Source organism: Cydia strobilella, chromosome 9 (genome assembly GCF_947568885.1).
Source record: "Cydia strobilella chromosome 9, ilCydStro3.1, whole genome shotgun sequence".
NCBI classification, from domain to species: domain Eukaryota; kingdom Metazoa; phylum Arthropoda; class Insecta; order Lepidoptera; family Tortricidae; genus Cydia; species Cydia strobilella.
In genome coordinates, this window is record NC_086049.1 from 4,827,726 (window position 1) to 4,850,413 (window position 22,688).

The window sequence follows — 22,688 nt, forward strand, 5'->3', positions numbered from 1 at the left end:
CAATATAAGTCTAGTGAAACTAACCGTGAATCATTCAAAACTCTAATATGTATAATGCCAAGTTAAGTATACCATATACTTACAAAATAGTTGAGTCTCTTTATACAGATAATTCATACTTGGAAACTTTACGCAAATACGAAGACAAGAATGTGCAGCATAAAGTTATTAAAACAACATCCTATTTTATAATCTAATGGGTAACAGGAACGATACATAAACCTATCATATTTACTTACCTTATTATTCTCGCAAAAGGCTCTTTTTTACCGACACACTGTCAAATTTCTTACGCAGGGAAACATAATGTATGATCAAATCAATTGATTGGGAGCACTGGGCGTATAATGGGATTACCTATCACCAGAGGCTATAGTCTGATATAAATAATACGTACAATGAGTATTGTAATAACAAAACTTCCGTGATATTTCAGATATAAAATATATTGGTACGGGTAACTCAAATTGTTGACTAAAGGATGACTCACTTTAGACCGGGCCGTGACCGGGCCGGAGCTCATGACAGGTGAAGCTCCGGCCCGGTCACGGCCCGGTCTAACGTGAGTCATCCTTAACCCTTACGTAAGCGAACGCGAAGCGAAGCGCATTGATTCACCCCGCGCCGCATCGCTTCGCGTTCGCGTGTTGTTCGCCTACGTAGTACACTGCGATAGAAACCGTGAGTGACCCTCTATTAGTCAAGTCTCTAGTAGTAGTAGTATAGTGTCTAGTGTACACTTCGTCCATTTTATTGCTGCTGAGCTAGACCATTTGCTATATTAAGCTTGTGGAATGCTCCCAAAACGGACTGTCAGCCTAATATGGCTACAGTTGACATGATCGTGATATCACGATTATATATTTTTGCTTGCAAACTATAATTTTATCTAACAAATGTACTAACAAACAAATTTGCCGACAGCCGCCAAAAACGTTTATCTGACTGGTTACCCATGACATTTCCAATGTGGTCAGCTGAATTAATGATCGTAGATGAGACATTAATGAAATGCCACAAAAACGTGAGCTTTAAGGTCATTTAAATAAATACTCAGATGCAGAATGCAACGTAATGATTTTATCCTTTAGTTTTTTATACATAAATGTGATTAATTTCAGACAAGACAGTTTTTTGCACCTAAATTTAAGCAAGTTTTTTCCTTTAAAGTATTCAATCTTGTAATTAAATTATATGGCAAAATCGGCACTACGATACTATGTGCAACCGAGTAACGCAGCGTACAACGTAGGCAAACAAAACGCGAACGCTAAGCGAAGCGACGCGGCCATCTCGTTGCGAACGCGAACGCCGTGGGCCCGCTGCGCCACGCCGCGCGATCGCGAGTTGTTCACTTACGTATGACCATAGAGTAACTTATACTAGAGCGGTACTCTCATAGTAAATTTTGTAACCACAGTAAATTCATTGCCATCTATCGACACACTTTAAAACTAAAAATGAAGATTTGTAAAAATACGACAAAATGTATTTAAATATGGATAAATGATTTTTTTTATTTGCATTAATTATTTTTATGATTTTGACCCATGTTCTTTCACTGATATGCGTTAAAATTGTTAAATAACAAACGAAACCATCAACGCCATCTATACGACAATAGGCCAAAGCTAGTAGCGCCCTCTGAGCGAAAATCAAATTTTTTTGATTTTCAAGGCACGTTTTTTTCTTAGACTGTATCCATATCTATTACGGAGTTATATCTATCTTTGGTATGACGCTGCGTAAAGTGTGTATTCTATTTAGGTTAATCAAACATCATTTGATTTTTCAACCTCTGCTTGCATGCTACTATGACCCCTGCCGATGAGCAGTTGCCAGGCACCTGAATCAAGTATTTTACTTTAGGAATTTTGTTACTTTATAAATTGTATACCTTTTCCTGGGATAGTTGTCCACCTAGTGCCACTATATAATAACGCGCACCACTAACGCAAAACCATTTTCCATGAATATCAATAGTATTTATACGAGCTTAAATCCCGACGTGCTTTAAAATGATTTTGAATTATCAGTGTACGCAAACACCAATGCATTATTAACGAAAAACAACGCGTGTCGTTTATTAAAACAAGAGTCAACATGGAAGCTCATTTTAAAATGTAAATTTACCTTTTTAAACATGGTTTACGGGCATGTTTGAGGTACAGTAATCAATTTTGGCTGTAAAATATTTTATGAACTGAGTAATATGATGAATGGCTTGGTTATCTAAGAGGGTTACAACACGATTTTAAGCGGCGGTTGCAACAAACCGTCTGTCGAAGTCGAAGTCATCGCTCATCGTAGTTCGTTAATTTGCTTCATAATTTTGACAGTTCACCATGGAATGACGGCTGCCGGCGCTATTTGTAACGTTTAAGCATAAATTTTAGGTCTGTGGTAACGTTGATCTGCTCATTGATCGTCTTTTTTGCGACTTGTTGTTATTGAAGACAAATAGTCGGGGTTGAAGGGAATATTTTAGGCTAAAAGTAATAAATTTATAATATAACTACACACATACTTTAGACGAAGGAATTCATAACAGCATTCATACGTCATTATGACGTCAGCGACGTCATTATGACGACATAATTACGTCATTATGACGTCGCTGACGCCACTTTACTACCTGGCGTACTATTTTAATGAACTAGAACTTTAGCCATTTTACGATAACTATCCCACTAATAATATTGTCTTAATTTGTATTGTTGTATTTTTTATTGTGTTATTGTAATATTTACCCGTTGACCACGAACGCTGTAAAGAGTTCGAAACGTCGGGATGTATTATAAATTCAATATACGCGATATAATCCGTTTTCATAGTTTTATTTCATATCCCACTAATACTTTTTCTTTGATATCAAATTAAAATACACCCTTTTAGACATGATAGATTATCTATTACATTTCTGTCGCCTAACAGCATTCATACGTCATTATGACGTCAGCGACGTCATAATGACGACATAATTACGTCATCATGACGTTACTGACGTCACTTTGCTACCTGGCGTACTATTTGAATGAACTAGAACCTTTACGATAACTATCCCACTAATACTTTTTCTTTGATATCAAATTAAATTACACCCTTTTGGACATGATAAATTATCTATTACATTTTTGTCGCCCCTGAAAGTACCCACTTAAATAATATCCTGATCCTGATAAAATATACATGAGATGTGCATAACACTTTTTACATTCAGAAACCGCACGCGAAAGCACGTAAAGTCGTTAATTTATTATACCAGATGAAAACATACAACTTCATACCTCCACCCTCCACCCTGTTAAGTGGCTAAACCATAATTCTTTTAAAAGTCGCTAAACCGACGTCTCTCATTACAACAGACATCCAATCTTAAAATGAAATCAGACAATTGTCCTAAGCACAAAAAGGTATAAACGACAAAACCTTTTAAGCTACATATGCCTTTTCGAATTTTAAGTCTGTCTAGACCACTGTTACTCACTAACACGGTTTTAGTGCTTCCTAGTATGACGTTAATTGTCGCATATGTCAAAACTGCATTACATAACTTGATTTGTATTGTGGCACTTAGTGTTTGCGCTTTACGGCGTGACGATGCGACATGCAGTGTGGAAAGGCCTTTAGGATTGTTTGTTATTGTAGTTTGGCTAGCGAATTTTTGTTAATCAAAATTTGTACTTTACAGTCTCCGAATGTTTTCGGGATGAAAGCAAGGTTAGGAAATAGGGCTCAAAACGGGGCTCTTCTGATAATCCTCAGAACTGACTTCATACGATCACGTTTAATACGATTTCCCGCGTAAAACGCTAGTCCATGCAACATGTTTTTTTTTACGATTAATACGCTTTTCCGCTTATAGGGGCAACTTTAGCTGCACCGTCGTCGCGACATTACTGCTGCGGCATTAATACCGCCGCTGTAAGGATAAAGTGAGTGACGAATTGAAAGTTCGAATCGTGACAGTAATGAAGGAAATTGACAGTTACAGCGGCCGCGTCCACACCGCAGCAGTAATACCGCTACTGTCCCGCTACAGTAACGCAGCGTCTTACGTAAGCGAACAACTCGCGAACGCGAAGCGAAGCGGCGCGGCGGGTACACGGCGTTCGCGTTCGCAACGAGGTCGCCCACGTAGGACACTTCAATCTTAGATCTTAGGTATCAAACGTATCAAAGGATTGATTCAACCCGCGCCATATCGCTTCGCTTCTAGTGTTGTCCGCCTACGTAGTACGCTACGTTATGCACCTGTAGTTGCGAATGTCATCTTAAGGCGGTTCCCTGAGCCAGAAGGCGAAAACTCTCCTTATATGATCATGTTTTTCTAAGAGGCGTTGATATTCGTAGACGTGGAAAAAATATATGTAGTTCTTGACTATATTATCTTTAACAACATAGCTTCCGATACACGAATTATGACACTTCGCTCGATACAATTAATTCCCAAAGTAACCTCTAACTCGGACTTTTAATCCTACTTTACTCGGTTATTTATTATGTGATACTATAAACAAAACAAGAAGAAAAAACAATCTTAATATAAATAGTAATTTCACAGCTTTAGCTGCGTTCTTTTTAAAACGGGTTTTACTGTATTTCATTTCACTAAAGTGCGACGTTTTACTTTGTCATTGCTCTACATAAATAACTTTTCTCAAACATGCTATGTAATATTGATATTACGTTCTTTATAATAGGCTGGGAAGTATCACGTTTCAGGCGCGGCTAGACGAGAGGTCTGTAATGAAATTTCATACAAAGTTGCAGGCCTAGGCCGGGAAGTGGCTTTTTTTTAAATTTCTATTTCACATATAATTGTGGCACAGCATCAGGGCATTCAGCCATAAAAAAAAACTATAAGCAATATTTGCTTTTTGGTTCGTTTATGACATTCTGCCTATTTAAAAAAGCATTTTTTTTAAACCTGACTTGGGCTCTATGGCACTAGGGCCATTAGAGCGGTAGGACTGTGTGGGGGGTTGGTAGCCTGGGGAAAATCCAGGACCCTTTATTAATCGTTTGAGAAAAGCACTATACATACATCGGCGTGAAAACGGGTTGTCGGCCTCATAACTATCCGGCCTCACTATGTTCGGCCGTATATTCTATTCGGCCGGCAACCCCTTCCTTCCCGGCCTCTGTAGTAATGTACTATTGCTATTATTTCACACTCATGTAAATTCGCTTACCTACCTTATAATTTATTTCAATTGTTAGGAGTTAGGTAAACGTGACAGTAAATTCCATTTATCCCCTATCGCAATCTTGAAACGTTTAAATTTGTATGTAGGCTCCGTGTGCTTTTCTATGTGATTACAATTTTATATATTCAAGTATCATTTTACGTAACATTTCTTCGGTAATAAAAGCCTTGTAACGAAGCCACATAATCAAAAATATTTTTTTTTAAATTCCAATCTTGTGTATATTAAATTATGTGTTATAGGATTGGTTTTTGTATTGAGATTGCAAAGGGCGTCAAGCTTATGGTGGTTTAACCGGTTTTATATTTTGGTGACAATCTTGTATTGCTTTGGTGCTTTGGTTATGAAGGAATGATCTTTTGATAGGCAGATTATTTAAAAATACATTTTTATTCGGATTTATAAATCTATAGCAAACTTCAAAGTTTCCTTCAGACATTGCCTTTCTGTTAATTCATACATCCATATTTCGCAAGTTTAGATAAAAAGAGTATTTTTGCTAGATATAGGCTGTAACATTTTATTCAACTTGATTAATGTTTTATATAATTTATAATCATAATTAATAAGGCTTTATTGTTATGTAAATTAATTTATTTTCTCAAGTGTCTAATTTATTGGCATCACGATTCACGACTGCGATTGTCGACTGTGTAATCCGACCACAGACTCTTACCACGAATTTATCGCGGCTGTTTTCATACCAACTCACTCGCATATCGCTTGTACAGCAGTGGGCGGATAAGCCAGTACGGAAATCGTTTTAGTGTCTATGTGCGCACGACATGTCTGTATACGCATTAATGTGTGTTAGTTTTTTAAGGCAGACAGTTGACATTTTTTTGGCGTAAGGGGGCACTGCCCCAGATTTTGAGAGTGTAAAGTGCCTATAATCAGCAAAAAGGTTGGTAAAAATAACACTGGCAAAAACTTCTTGTATAATAAACTATACAGAATAGCCTACACGTTATTTTGGCAGCTCCAAGCATCTCTAAAGCCGCACACTTACCAGTATCAATACTTATGTGCTATTGTTTCTTAAAACTCTGCCTACTTCCGAGGGTTCGAAATTCGCGTTCAGTTTGGATCAAACGAAGGCTAGATGGTTAACAATGTAGTACGGAGACAAAATTCGCTGAACTTACATAGGGGTCAAATCGGTAGCTCTAATGGTGGTTTGGATGGATGCCGTTCCTCAAACAACCAACAGAGCGGCAGCTGACGACCGTGAGGGTTCATTACACATCGCCTTTAACCACTTCACCAGTTGTCGCCTGAGATGCTAATACCGACGAAATTTGCGCCTTGCCCGCGGTCTATAAAGCATAAATTTTGTCAGTAATATGGTATATACGTTAACGAATTATCGCCTAAAAAGTTTCATATTAAAAATAAAACACCCGAGCGAACTTTCTTCTGTTTCAACAGCTATAAAATAATCTGTGACAGTTGTTATATCTATCTATCTCACGTTTACAGCATACGACAAAAGGTGACGGGTCGAGCTGCGTAAGACGTGACGCAACCCTTCCTGAAACGCCTATTTGGTTTAGTTACGCGAGGTTTGTCTAGCTCGCGCTGGTACTTACTCGTAGTAATGAATTTGTTTCTATCAGTAAATTTACTGATTGTAGAATCTAAAATTATTGACGAAAGTTGGGATTTTATATGAGAATTTTGACAGTTAACTACAATGAGGGCTATTGTGTTTTTGCTCACCAGTTGGCGCCTCTGTTGATGGTGGTCCAAAAGACTAAAGAACAGCTGTCAGTCATTGAAGTGACATGTGACATTTGACATTTCGAACTTTGCGAAGACCACCATCTACACTAGCACCCCTAGCGGCGAATTCATACGCGTTAGCCCTCATTCTCACATCTCTTATTAATCAACCTGTGTGAGAGACATTCAGAGTTTAAAAGTGTTTTGTTGATAACGAGCAAGATACAATAGCGAGTGATGTACAAATTGGTAGGTGGGTACCTTTTTATATTATTTATATCAGTTTGTATGTTCGAATAGGCCTTTTCTTAGGGCCAATACAGACGGACTGTAACCCGACTGCAATTTCTATGGGAACCGCACGCTGACTGCACGCCGACTGCACACTTGCCATACAAATTGCAGTCGGGTTGCAGTCCATCTGTATCGGCCCATGCACAATTACACACGTCTATAGTTCGAAACCGTAGATACATCATTTTGCAAAACTAGATGGCGCTGCTTGGGGCGTAATTTCTTCGATAAAAAAAATTATAATTCCCTTTTCATAGTATATAGCCAGTCTTCGCTGCATTTTTTCACGGCCACACATTTTCTCGGGTCTTGTGGAAATTATGTAAGAAATAGGTCTGAAATAGTGTGATTTGCATAAACATTATAATTTATAATTCTTATCGTCGATATTGTAATGTTTCCTTTATAGTTACTAAAGTTGATAAAAAATGCTTTTTAGGGTTCCGTACCCAAAGGGTAAAAATGGGACCCTATTACTAAGACTCCGCTGTCCGTTTGTCCGTCTGTCCGTCTGTCTGTCACCAGGCTGTATCTTATGAACCGTGATAGCTAGACAGTTGAAATTTTCACAGATGATGTATTTCTGTTGCCGCTATAACAACAAATACTAAAAAGTACGGAACCCTCTGTGCGCAAGTCCGACTCGCACTTGGCCGGTTTTTATTAATTAATATTGTATCAAGTAGAAACGTCTGCGAAGATGCTATTACTTAAAAAAAGGTGGAGAAATATACTGTCTGGGGTGGGACAACTCATGACTCTGGGTCGCTATAACTCTGCCAGCTGAGCTTCCAAGACCTCATACAAGGACATCAAATATTACCACCATAGGGGCCTTTAGGGAGGCGTAGCAACATTTCCCGTACTTTTCATGCCTAGCTAGGATGTAGATTCGCATGCAGAGTGAGTGTTTAATGCTATCATAATAACTTAACCCGTCAAAGGTCAGAATGTGAGCTGCATCAAGCCTGACTTGACCCGACGAGAAAGTCCGGCGAAAGTTGCAAGTGCAGTAAGTTTAACATGGGGCGCATTCGGATTATGAAAATTCTATATAGATTTGTAATTAAAATTTTATTAATTGCAGTCGATCATGCTTATAGTCTATTCTGTGGCACTTTAGCTTCATTTCTGTAAAGAAATCCTGATTAACCTAAAATTGTTCTCAAATAGGGGATATTACTGCATTGTTCTGCCACCAGAGTGCAGTACTAGCCTTTTTAGTAACATAGAGTATCTTATACATTCTGTACCTTTAATAGGTTTTGACAAGTTTTCAGAGATAATAAAATATGACATTGATGCATCAAGGCGGTTTGTTTACAAAGGACCTACCGGGAAAGGCGAATCCAAAATTTCGCTATCTGCCTCTTTATCGCTCGAATATGCAAGTGACAGAGATGTTAGATAACGAAATTTTCTTGTTTCGCGATAGACCCTCAGATTGTGGTAGTGGCACCTCCTTCGCAGAGTTTCGCGTAACATTCCCTATTGAGTTTATTTATTTAGATATTATGCGGAGAAAATTTTGTCTGATATATCAAAAAAATGAAAGGTTTTTTTAGGGTTTCGTACCTCAAAAGGAAAAGACGGACGGACAACAAAGTCATCCTATAAGGGTTTATAGGATGACTTTGTTGTCCGTCCGTCTGAGTTGAAATTTAAACCATATACCTACTCAGGTCTACAGCCCCTTGAAGCTGTGAAAAAATCAAACCGGCCAAGTGCGAGTCCGACTCACACTTGGCCGGTTTTTATTATAATTTACATTCTTATTTTTATTTGGTGCCAAAATAAGCTTTATACGCTCGTAACGCTATCAAATGAAATTTACATTAGGGCTTCTTATTTACGCAAAATCGAGGTTTAATGACTACAAGAATTGAACACATTTAACAAAATTAGATACGAGCTTGTAAAATCAACGCGCAATTTGTATTTGTTAATTTCCTAGGAGCAATGCTCCAGAGGCATGCAATGTTACGTGACCAGATTATTTAGAGCTTCTATTTTACACTGAAACCGCTTTTCGCAACTAAACGTTTGTAGCCCGCAGCGGCATTCGACATTTGCAAATTGTTTGCAATTTGATCTTGTTTTGACATCACTTGCCAATGCAAGAGGCACTCATCTACATGCTTACAATAGGTATCTGTGCGAGCCATGTCAATATTGCACAGGGGTTTTTTTTCTCAACCAATAGCCGTATTTTGCGAGGTGAATATATATTATGGGTCATACTCATACTCAGCAGCTTTTAATATGGGACCAAGGACCAACCATGACATCTTCAAAAATTATTAGCAGTTTTATACATTTTGATTGATCAGACGTCGATATTTTCAATGGAACAGCCAACAATTTTTCGACGTGGGGGTTGGGACCCAAAGTAAAACTTACATGCTCATTTTTTGTGTAAGTGGTAGCAAAATATTTGGTTACAAGTTATGCAAATGTTTACATAACTGTAACCTTTTAGTGTCTTCTCGAAAAATTTGGCTAATGGTTGACAAAACACCTGGTACAACAACAAATTGAGTTCGTTTGTAAGGTTCCATTGCCACTACATCGCGCATCATTCTTACCGGTTTTTCCTTGCTACATTGTGTTTTATTTTAAACTGCTAAAACACGTAGCGTTACTTTAATAGCTCTCCTCTTTTTAGCGCTTTCCCGGTTACCTAAAGAAAACTGGGAGTCTTAACTCTCATGGAAAATAAAACTACTTTCATTAGTACTGCTTCTGCATGTTCATGGACCGAGTAAAGCGAAGGTCTCCATTTCAGCTTGGGCAAAAATGCTTTTGTATGTCCGGATGTTCTCCTCTACAGGGCTCAATTTTCAACCAGTAATGAAATTTTGTATAGAATATAATAGATTTTTTGCCGATTTATTTTTTGGATTTTTTCCGAAACGGCGGAGCCATAGGCGTTCGCGAGGTTTACAGCAAGCTCACAGAGTCACTAGTAATAATATAAAAAAATGCTAAGGACGAATATACTCTGTACAGTCTTTTTTACGTAAAATCCGCTTGTAATCTTGCGGAAATCAGCTTTAACGAATGATAATAGGGTTTAAAGCTTTAGAGTTCTTCTCGGGCGAATTCGCGAGCATAAAGCTAGTAGGTTAATTAATCTCTAAAAAGTTAAGGGAATACATCGTTGTCTAGTACCCCAAACACAAGCCTAATTAGGCCTACTGTGGGACTAGATAGATTTTAGTAAGATTGTCCTATAATTTTTATAAAGGGAAGGTGTGATAGTCCAAGTTTTGCTGGCAGTCCGGTAGAGGTAGACTGTGTCGCAAGCGTGTGTCGAAAGCCGCACGCGCGCACAAGGCCGGCCGGTCAGTAAGGACGCGAAACCTGCGTAAAGGCAGAACAAAAACGTCTTAACACAACACGGAGCTAAAGGCACTTACGACCTTTTTGGGTGCTAGTTTTCTTTCAATAAATCATAGCACTGGACACAGTATTAAAACGCCTTAACGCCACTGGGTGTGATAAGCGCTTAGCACCTTTTTTGGTGTTATAGTTTTTGTTCATGAAATCATAGTGGTTTGAGTATAATTGTTGTGATACTTATATCGCTCACGAATGTTCGATTGTAATCTGTTAGGTAATAATATGCAATTGTCTAAAGGTGCAGAATTTATTGTGAAATGGGTTAGACAGAGCAAATCAAAGTTATCAAATAAAAATGTGATTCAAAATAAAAGAAATCAATTAACTGGAGACTATTTAGTGAGAACAAATTTCATACGGCGAGTTAAGGATCTTCTCCGAACGCAACTCGCTGAGCACTGAGCGGACGGTAGTGTAGTGCGTGCCTGAAATCGTGGATATCATTGTTATTATTTTTAACAAAAACAAGTTATTGATTTTTAGAAGCAATTTTCATGTTAATAGCTTTTGTTCACAAATAGTAAAAAAAAAAATGGTGCGTTTTAGACCTATTATGTTAGTGATTTTAATTTCTAGCGAGGGAAAGTTGTTTAATCAGGTTTCGAATCGATGAAATTACTAGAGAAAGGTCTTAAGATTGCTATTATGATCTAAAAAACCGGCCAAGTGCGAGTCGGACTCGCGCACGACGGGTTCCCGTACCATTACGCAAAGAACGGCAATAAAATCACGTTTGTTGTATGGGTATTTGTTGTTATAGCGGCAACAGATACATCATCTGTAAAAATTTCAACAGTCTAGCTATCCCGGTTCATGAGATACAGCCTGGTGACCAACGGACAGACAGACAGACAGACGGACTGACGGACAGCGGAGTCTTAGTAATAGGGTCCCGTTTTTACCCTTTGGGTACGGAACCCTAAAGAACGCTACGTTTCCTCAAAAACTGCTAGCTGAACCAATTGCACCTTAATATAATAAGTCGCGAGTTTATTACAAATGATTACCTATGACTATCTATAGTTGAATGACCTTTAGTATTCTAGTTGCATAAACCTTCATTAATTTACTATGTAGTTATCTTTTGTTAATTCGACAGCAGCACTTCGAAATGGACTGTCTAATTTGTAGTGAAGGCCTTTTACAGAAGTTTGCATACATTAGGTATTTGGCAATGCAGTGCAATTACTTATGGTTGAGCATGTAAGTCGCAAGTCTTAACCAGAATAAGAGCAGCTCTCTAAGCTGACTTATTGCTCGTACAGTCTTTGGAGCATTCGACTTAACTTTTTAGACTATTTAAAATTATGTCGATACTTCATTTGTATCAAGGTTTGAGTTGAGTTTTGTAGAAGAACTCGGAACAGATTTCAAGACGCGTGAGTAATGTTTACATACGATACGATATTTTTTAAATATTGCATTACCAGCGAGTGCCGTATAAGCCAAGAGATTACATATAAGAAAATGCGACCCATGCTGCCGTGGCCCAGGTAGCAGAGTAGTCTAGGCATCTGCGGAGGTCGCTGGTACGATTCCAGTCCTGGGCACTGGAGGCCATGGTCACTTTTTATTTAAAGCAGTAGATGAGGATTCATAAGGGATAAATACTAAGATGTACCACATAGAAAAAGAGGTTTGCGGGGTCACATTACACTGGCAGCCTAAAACTGATTAACCGCACGTGTGCAATAATGCTAGATTTCATAACTGTTCAATGAAATGCAGACTTAATTTTGAATTAATTGTTGTGTTACAATTGCTAATTGTTTTGTTTCAGTCATTGCTGATTTAAATATGTTAATTATTGATATTTACTATTAGTTAATACACGAATATTAGGCAATAATCTTAAATGAGTTCGCTGGCAAGGTATTAAATTAAAACGAATTATTAATTGGAGATATACTGGTCTCGCTAACGATCAAGTAACTTCCAATTTCTTATACAATGAATGAAGATTTCTTCTTATTCAGTTTTCATTAAATAAACATTACCTACCCCCTAGCTCAGAGCAATTTTTGGTAGATTTTGCAGTGAAAAGTAAAAATGTATGAGGAAAACACTTGCGACGGAAAACTATGTCATAATTTCCATAAATTAGTTATGTCTCCATTGACTTTTCTGTAAACAATCTAGTATTTATCTAACTTTGGAGTATGGAGTCGAAAATATTGTCCTTAATTTCTAAACAGAACAATAACAGCTAAAGTTAATGATGCCTATCTCCAAAAACGCTTTCAGTTTCTTAAACCTTCATTATGAAGAGTATTTTCATTATCTTTTACTTTCCAAGTGTAAAACCACAGGTGTTTTCGTGAACCAGAAAAGAATGAATGCTTTTCTGTTTATACGTTGCTTTCACTTTTCATAATCTTTGAAAAGACTTTGTGTAGGGGACATTGAGGAGATTAAGGTAAACCTTTTATGAAAAGCTGTCTAGTATAATAATGGCCGTTTAAGAACTTGTCACTTGAACATCGTCATTACTTAAAAAAATAGTAGTGAAGTTTGTGCGACAAGGGATTAGTTAGGGATTATTTTTGTAAGGTTTTGTTTGAGTGAAAGATGTTTGCATATTATTGTTTATATTATATTGGTTTTTTTTTCAGGTACGTTAAAAAAATGTCATTACCTAATAAGATTCGGCGGTGAGTAATTAATTATTGGCAATCGTGATTTTTTGTACATACAATTATCAATTATGTATGTATATAGACACTTTATCGTACATAAGACAGGTTAAAATACAATGAAGCAAAATATATAAAAAGCACAAAGGCGAACTTTTGCCTATAAGGGATCTCTTCCAGTAAAACTCTATCTATTAGATTCGTAATTTCAATGGCTAAATAATGAATGTGACTGCCGATGCCGCCGGCGACGCCATCGACTGGACAGAAACGGCTTTGGACAGAGCAGCATGGCGGTCTTTGGTGTCGGAGGCCAAGATCCACTTCGGGTCGTTGCGCCACAGCAGTAAGTAAGTAAGTAATTAATGTAAAATTAATAAACATAATAATGCCCCGCAGTTTAATCTTCACAACGGTATGAGATCTATACTATAATAATTTTTTTCATAATTTTGTATATTAGGTAAAACAAATTAAAAAACGTGCCAATTCAAAGCAGCCTTGAATCTAAAACACAATGCTGTAATTTATGATATACTAATAAAGTTTATCCAACAAACATACATATGTCCCGACATTATATAAAGTGGACAAAAATAGCTATACAAGAGACCAGTAATTTTTTTCTTACTTTATTAATATTCATAGTGTATGTTGATTACGACATCCGAATTGAAACGTTACGTGATTGGCAAGTAAAAGTAATAAATATGATATAGTCTGTGAAAGAGAAGTCGTGAAATGTATGGGCTCCCATACATTCCACGACTCTTCTCTCCGCGCAGACTATAATGCTAAATATTTTATTACTTATGCAGATTTCACTTAATTAGTTATTAATTTCAATTTAACATGCTTCACACATAAACAGGCACACGGTTCTTGTAAAACTTGAAACGATTAATTACATAACATAATTTAGGAGTATTTTTAATGTTCATAGAGTTGCGGGTTTCTTTTTCGGCCAATCTGTATGTATATTGACTAAAAGTTAATTATCAGATGTCAATTCGATTGCCAGATATGAAATTTATACTTAATATATGAAAAAGTGGAATAAAATGTCAAATCTAATGATAAAATAAATTATGTCAAGAACAGTCACTGTGTTTTATCAGGGGTGCACTCCTCGCTTCGGGCAAACTCGGCTCCGTTCGGCTCAGCATTGCTCCGAGCAATTATTAAGGTTGGCACAACTTGACGTCCCTTTGCGTGCAAGACCACAGATAAGATAATGATTTTAATTTTGACAACCCTAAGTAGCCGAAAGGGATAGTGCCATATATTAAAAAGGGATAGCATGATTCGACCCTGAACTTCGGTTTTTTAGGAAGTTTTCTTTCTGTACGGTAGTACTATTATTTATTTTGTGGTTTTATTCCGTACACGGTAGAGTCAGACGAAGCTAAGTTGGCAGCGATTTTGATAGACGGTGCAAGTGTTATTTTAAACGTCAAAATTCTATGAAATTATGACGTTTACTTACACTTGCACCATCTGGGCTATCAAAATCGCTGTCAACTTAGTCTGACTCTATCAAATAATTTATTTCAAATATTATTTTTGGATTTGATTATTATGTTATTAAATATGTTTGTTTGTGAATATAGCCTATACTACAGTCAACATACGTATTTTAACTGTTTTTATTTTATAGATACACGTAATTATTGCAAAAAAAAAAAACATTAATTTTTGATAAAAAATAGACTAATTAGTTAGTGTTTAAATTTCGCGCAAAAACGCTCCAAGGTGTCAAGTGATCTCGATGACGTAACGATGTGATAAACAAACTGCTGTCAGTGTCAGAGGACCACCAGGTTTGACAGCTTGTCTGTGCGTGTTTCTCACGCCGTGACGTCATGCGCTCCGATTTGCGTTTGCAGTCACGTGATGCTGGGCATTATTTTAAATACTTTTAATTTTTTTAATTAATTTATTACGCATATTTACACTTACAAAATACGATTTTCAGCCTTCTAATATTCCCTGCTATGGTAAAAACATAACATTTTTTATATTCGCGATTCATGTCAACATCCCTATTTTCACTATACCATCAAACGAACCAGTCATCAATCGTGCCATACTTAAACACATAAACACCCATAACCGCTTACGCCAGGCGCTCCATACAATTTATAAAGACGTTGCGACAGTCGGACGTTGCTACCATAGCCACACTGGTTGCCCAATGACCATAGACATATATGTGAGTATATGTCACATCGTCGCGCGATCAAAGGTTACAGCGTTGATGCAGGCGAGGTCACCACAGATATGGAAATTTCAGGAATATTTTACAGGAAACAAAGGATACTTTCATTGTGGAAATGGAAAAATTCGATTCCCATACAAAAATATGAGAAGATCCCAAAATGTTTCAATGTGTAAATTTCCCAATTTTAGAAATATTACGACGGCATATCACTACAAGTCATAGACATAGTATATACAAGTAGTTACAGACGCACCACCGAGCGACCGGGGGTAAGAGAAAGAATATTCATATAAAATTTGGGCAGCATAGGATTTTTTCTCTTTTACTATAAATTTCGGTATTTCGCCATCGCCTCCTACCTATGATGCCACCCGGTCGGTGATAAGGACAAAGCATGGCACTATTTACTCTTTCCTCTTATAGGAATCGCAATAAGACTATCTTTCTCTGTCAAAGAGTGTCAGGCCCTTGCTACAAGTAGATCGCCGAGCGACCAAAGGTTACAGGCGATGCCACTGTGCAACTTCTTGATACATTGCGTTGATGTCGTTGCCGCATTACTGTCGCGATTACAACATTCAATTTGTTGCTCCTTTCATCACATAATAAATAATAGTATTAAGTACAGAAGACACTCTATCAAAACGCGTCTATAACGACAGAGATGACCGCAAGGTGGCGCAAGCGCGAGCAGGCGTCCGTTCCGTAGCGGCGCGAGGCAACTACTCTGGCTAGACAACAAAATTGGTGTGGGCCGCATGTACTTATAGCGACGGAACGAAATCACGGCGTGAGCCACGCCTGCTGCAAGAAGATTGACAGTGACATCGCACACGTCAACACTGCATCAGTAACGTTGGAATAGTAATGTTACTGCGATGTCAATTCAAATATCACTCAAGCCTAGATTCTTAACGACTAGGTGCCAAAATTTGGTGTTTTGGTCAAACTGGTCAAAACTTAATAGGAACCCACTATGTAGGTAAAAGGTCAGGAAGTTACACGAGGGCTAAAGTCAGCTGTAATAAGTAGGTGTGTTTACCTGGAAAGTAAACCTTATTAGATATATGTCTGCGATTGACACATCAACTATTACTTACCTTCAACCTTCCACAGACATATTGATCCTTAATTCTAAAAAACAGAGTTCAAATTTGAATCTAAACTACCTGGACCATTTTGCCGGCTTGTGCAAAAAAAAAATGCATGTATAACACCTTTAATAAAGTAGAAATAAAGATGTATTTTGTGTGATTGGATGGTATACCATTGGCGATCTAATGAGGGTTGTGCAAATATTTGTATCGATATATAATAATATTTATTAAGTACACTTAATTATCTAAATTACCTAATTAGGTATTAGTACATTACTTTACGCACGATATTACAGTATCTCGTTTACTTATAAATGTTACATTTCTAAATAATTTAACGTGCTAAACTTCCAATAAATAGCTACAAGCATTTTAAGTGACAGCTACTCCCTATAAAAATAAACAACCGTCATAGGGAAAATCATTCGACGCGAGAGGTACAAAAGCAGTGATTTTTCATGTCAGGTTTTTGCCTCCCTGTCACACTTACGTACAAATTTACAAGTGCGACAGAGAGGCAACACCTCGAACGTGGTTCGCAGTAGGCCCTGATATTTACGTCATTATTCTTTACAACGACGGGACTTAATCGCGTAAAATTAAGATTTTAAATTTACCTCCGACGTTTCCAAGACTGGTTAAAGTTGTCAACATCTTCTGGGCGCGGGAGTTTTTCGAACTACCCGAACTTGGTCTTGTTTATTAACTTGAACGTTTTGCGCACTAGGGAGGTCACCGGATCGACACACAACACTCACGATAATCGATTTCTCAACTTGCGATATTTAAGTCACGTCGTTGTGTTGTGAATGAGTAAAAATCGTGAAAGTTTAAATCAGTGCTGATGCCCTCAAATTAACACAGGCTGTACTGAAAGCTTCCTTTAATCACTAACAACTCAAATACTCCTTAATTACTTAATTAAGTATTTTCTACCATCCTATCGCTATTACAATCGTTTATCGAGCTCGGGAGAATCGACTCTGAAGGTATATTCGAACGACTTCACTAGAAGAATAATTAAAGTATACGGCCCTGTTATAATTTTACTAGCTTTTGCCCGCGACTTCGTCTGTGTGGAATCAGTTACAGCAGCTAGAGTAAGTAAAGCGCCTGGATAAAGTGTAATAGCAATCATTCAATTTGAGCATAAGCTTAATTGCTTACATCAATTATCAGGCAATTGATTAACTCTCTCAATTCCACCCCCCTTTTCACTCTCTTTAGGGATGATTTTCGATATAAAAACTATCCTAGGTCCTTTCCCTGGACTCAAACTATCAACGGAGCTCAACGAGGGTGCGGAGTGTTAGGGTCGGCAACGCGCATGTAACTCCTCTGGAGTTGCAGGCGTACATAGGCTACGGAGACTGCTTAACATCAGGCAGGCTGTATGCTTGTTTGCCACCGACGTAGTATAAAAAAGGGGGTCACATGGTAGCAAAATTATTTTCATATTGGGCGTAACACACTTTAATCCCTCACTACGCTCAGGATTCTACTTTAGAATCCCTCGTTACTCTCGGGATTCTATTATAGAATCCTTCGCTTCGTTTAGGATTCAATGTACGCCCTCGCCGTAAATATGTCATTTTGCTCCCTTGTAACACAATCTACTATTGCCGCTGTGTCGTAGCTGCAAAATTGCATGGCCACTAAATGAATGAAACTCATTTCCTGTGCAATTTAGCACCTCACTGTACAGTCAACAACAAAACCATGTTGAAAAAAAATAATATTGGCAGAAAGTTTTTAAAGGAACATTACAGTAACCCTGGTTTTTCTGCGATTTTGCCTCGCCAGCTACACAGTAACCAAACCCTGACCACTTACCTCTCTTGTTAACAAAATGTACGTGAAAATTACTTTGCCAGCGTTACGCGAACTTCTCATTTGTAATTTTGTAAGGTACCTAATTACTTCAAAACTTGATAATTAGTTACTTAAAAAATAATTAAGAAGAAAGGAACTGATGTTTTGGGGTGTTAAATTTAGTGTATAATTTAGTTTGTGTTCTTTAATCTTTATTATAAGAATGGACATTTTCTTTGTCCTTATATTTCTCGGCGACATCAGCCAATAATTAACAAAGGGGTTTTAAAATTAACATTTTCATGACAATGTACAGTTAATAGCAGAAATGCTAGTTAAGCCTGTGAGGGGTTCAAAATTGCCTGCAAACTCGTATTTGTATTTATGAAACTCGCTTTCATCTCGTTTCATAAACTCACTCGTGTTAATGCCTTTCATTATGTATCGGTCACATAAACTACTATTTGACACTAGCAAAATTACGAGTTAAATACTCAATACGCATCTATTACTCAATACTCACTTACTCTATTGTGTCAAAAAAAGGTTTACATTTCATCAGTTAAGATATTTATGATTGTTCCATTTTCAAAAACATACATCGCTCATTGGAATTTCGACTGTGCAACCCGTTCTCAAGGTTCATTTTACTAAAAAGTACAAGAACTATAATTTCAAGCGTACGAACCCTAGCTGTCAAAGACCGGCACAAAGGAGCTATCCTTAAAAATAAGTTTTTACGTGCACGGCATAAGTAGGATTCCAAAATCTAGACAAGGACAGCTAGTTGCTTGCTCAGGCGGACCAGTATAAGAGCGCTTTCCAGTACCCCTAGTATAAATTTCATTAGATAGCGTGACGTGATGTACGCGTTTGCGTTAAGCGTCATTTTGTATGGGATTTTCAGTTTCCAAATCGTCCCGCTTGGCGCGCTGTTTAAAATCCCATACAAAATGAGACAACGCAAACGCTTACGTCCGTCACGCTATTGCTTACCCGCTACCTCTTCTCGAATGAATTATCCTCTGTTTGACTGTATTTACCTAAGCATAGAATAATTATATGATGTTATACAAGTTTGTGACTGCTACGTAATGAAAGGCATTAGAATACGAGGGATTATATTTAAACTCGCTTTCAGCTCATGTCATAAAAACATCACACGAGTCATTTAATGCTTAATTATATACAGTTACATAAACTGCTTTATTTTCACACATGAACCGTATGTTACGACCGCCATTACGGCATTTGATTTATACACCGTTTGTAACTAATTGACATTACATTTGGAATAAAAGTTCATCTCACTGCGGAGTGCATTACCTACTGCGGCAAATGTCGAAATCGATGTTGCTGCCCAATTTTTTTCACATTTGCGACAGCAATGCATACGGAAGTAATGTCGCGCTGCAATACTGCTGCACTAATGCTAGTGTAGTCTGAATCAAACGGCACCTTTACATGTGAAATAAAATGTACATTAGTTTAAATGTTAATATTATTGCTCTTTTTTATTGTAGGACATCACTAGTTTTAGTGAGAATACGACTCGCCTAAGTTTGAGTAAGCAATGGGAATAGAACCTGGTCATTGAACCTATTATAACAAAAACAGCATGAGTACTTTTTAAATTAACGCTTTAAATGCAAGTTACTTCGGCACGTCCTAATGAATGGGGATCAAGACGCTCGTCACGACTCATCATTAAAGGAGCAAAAATTTGTACCAAAATTTTAATTTCCATTTCGCTACCATTCTTCATACACTTTGTATGGCTATACGTATCTGCCCCATGACATGGGCAAGGGCAGCATCCGCTTGCAAAAGGGCATCTACGTGTTGGCTTTGGCTTTTTCGCACGCCTCCCATATGTCCGGAACACTATTGTTCCGTCATCATCTTCCTTGCGTTATCCTGGCTTTTTGCCATGGCTCATGGGAGCCTAGGGTCCGCTTAGCAACTAATTGGCGTAGGCACTAGTTTTAACGAAAGCACCAATCACCATTGTTACTTGATGAGTTTTTTTTTTAAATATACTGATACAAAAGTAAATTTGCACAGTACAAATTCATCAGGTTAATTATAATCATCAAAGTACATTTTTATACAACACAACAATAAAACACAATAGTAATTAACCTGATGAGATTGTACTGTAATAATATGTTGTTAAATAAATTGAATGAATTGGGAATCTATAATATATTATATAGCAAAGAAGCATCATGCTTACAAATTTCAGTTTTTGTGCAAAATGGCTTCACTGTTTTCTTCTGTATCCTTACAACTAACCCCAGGGAATGGTCAACTCCTTTTCAATTTATGGAGATGATTTTTTTGACGGCTACAGATGAACGGCAAAGTCGAAGTGGCGTCTCCATTGAGGCCATTTCCTTTCGATATTTCTAGGTGTTTCTGCCTAAGGGGCTTTGAATGCAATGGTCGATTCAACGAATACTCTAACTACATTTGTCCCAATGTAAAAAAAACAATATGCGTGTCGAAGTCTAGTCAAGGGTTCCACTTTGTCGCTTTAAATAACCTTCCAAAGCGTCCTTATGGCAAGCGACAAAGTGGGACTTTTTGGATGGAAACGACACATATTAAGAGATTAACCGGTCAACCAAAGGGCGAAACAGAAATTTTCGAACGTGGGTGCAGTGGGAAAAATATTTAAGAAAACAGCAACTGTTTTAAAATTGGGACATTAACAACATTATTCACAATATTACCTACACAAATACACCTAAGTAACTAGTAACCTACATATACAATAGCCATTCATAATTATAAAACAAATTCAATTTCTTCCTGATAAAATTTTGTTACAGATTAGGCAAATAACTAAAACCACAACAATATGCAATACAATACCAAAGATGCCTCGAAAATCAAGAAAATTTGATTCTCGTTCAGAGGGCGCTACTAGTTTTGGCCTACAGTCGTATAGATGGCGTTGACGGTTTCGTTTGTTATTTAACAATTTTAACGCATATCAGTGAAAGAATATGGGTCAAAATCATAAAAATAATTAATGCAAATAAAAAAAATCATTTATCTATATTTAAATGACAACAGATGGCAGTGAATTTACTGGGGTTACAAAATTTACTATGACAGTACCGCTCTAGTATAAGTTACTCTATGACAATACTAATAAACTGCTGCTAATACATTATTCCAGTAAGAATTAATTATGGAATGGTAATGAAGACGAATGGCCAAATTAACATTCACTCACAGTACGTCATTCGTTGCCTATTCATTCATTCACTCACTGATTAAATTATTTATCTTAAGGTTGCCTTTATGTTTACATTAAAATCTGTTCATGTTCATCGGGGCCGACATTTGTTGTCGCTGTTAACGTCAAGGTAGCCTTGTAAAATTTCAAATCGAAATTGTAAACAATAACAAACTGTTTATTTAAGTAGGTATAATTAAACTTTTGTAACAACTTCTATAATTTAACATTGTAATAGGTAACTTATGCACAAATAATTTATAACTTTCTTTGTGTACCCCGTGTGGTTGTATGTACGAGTAAGCAACCTGTCCGTGCATACATATACATGGATGAATGAATATAGATACACTTCAAGTTACTGATAAGTTTGTTAATTAATGATAACTTTGTTTTCCGCTTACTGCTCCTACACTAGCTACTTTAGATTAGAAATTATTTAATTAAGGTAGGGCACTCAAGGTCTATTAACACATTGCTTATTATTACATCATTTTTGTATATGACTGTTTGTTGCCTAAAAAAAAAAAAAAAAAAAATTAATCAAACTCACTCGGATATATATTATCTTGTGCTATCTTTATTAGATAAAAATATATAATACACAAGATATAATAGTCTACTCGACAAATTCAAGACGGTGAAATTAGAGACAATACTCCTAAAAATACGTGTGATACCTCATTGGATTCGCACACAAAAAAAATTCTAAAGTTATAGACAAAAAAGGCGGTAAAAAGAAGATATTTATTTTTTCGCCAATATCTCAAAAAGTATTAATATTTAAAAATCTATATAGGATATTATTAAAATTTCCAATAAAAAAGTCCTGACTAGCAGAACTTTACTGTATCTCCATTATTTATACTTTTTATACTTTCAGTTATGTTTTCCATCTGTAGCGCTTCAGCGGTGTATACAGAATGTTTTTTATTTATTTATTTTCGAGGCGAAAAAAGTTAGGAAACCTCAATGCTAAACCTAGTAAGTATGTACAGCAATCCAATGTCAATTACGAACACATGTCGGTATTCACAATTTTATCTTAAA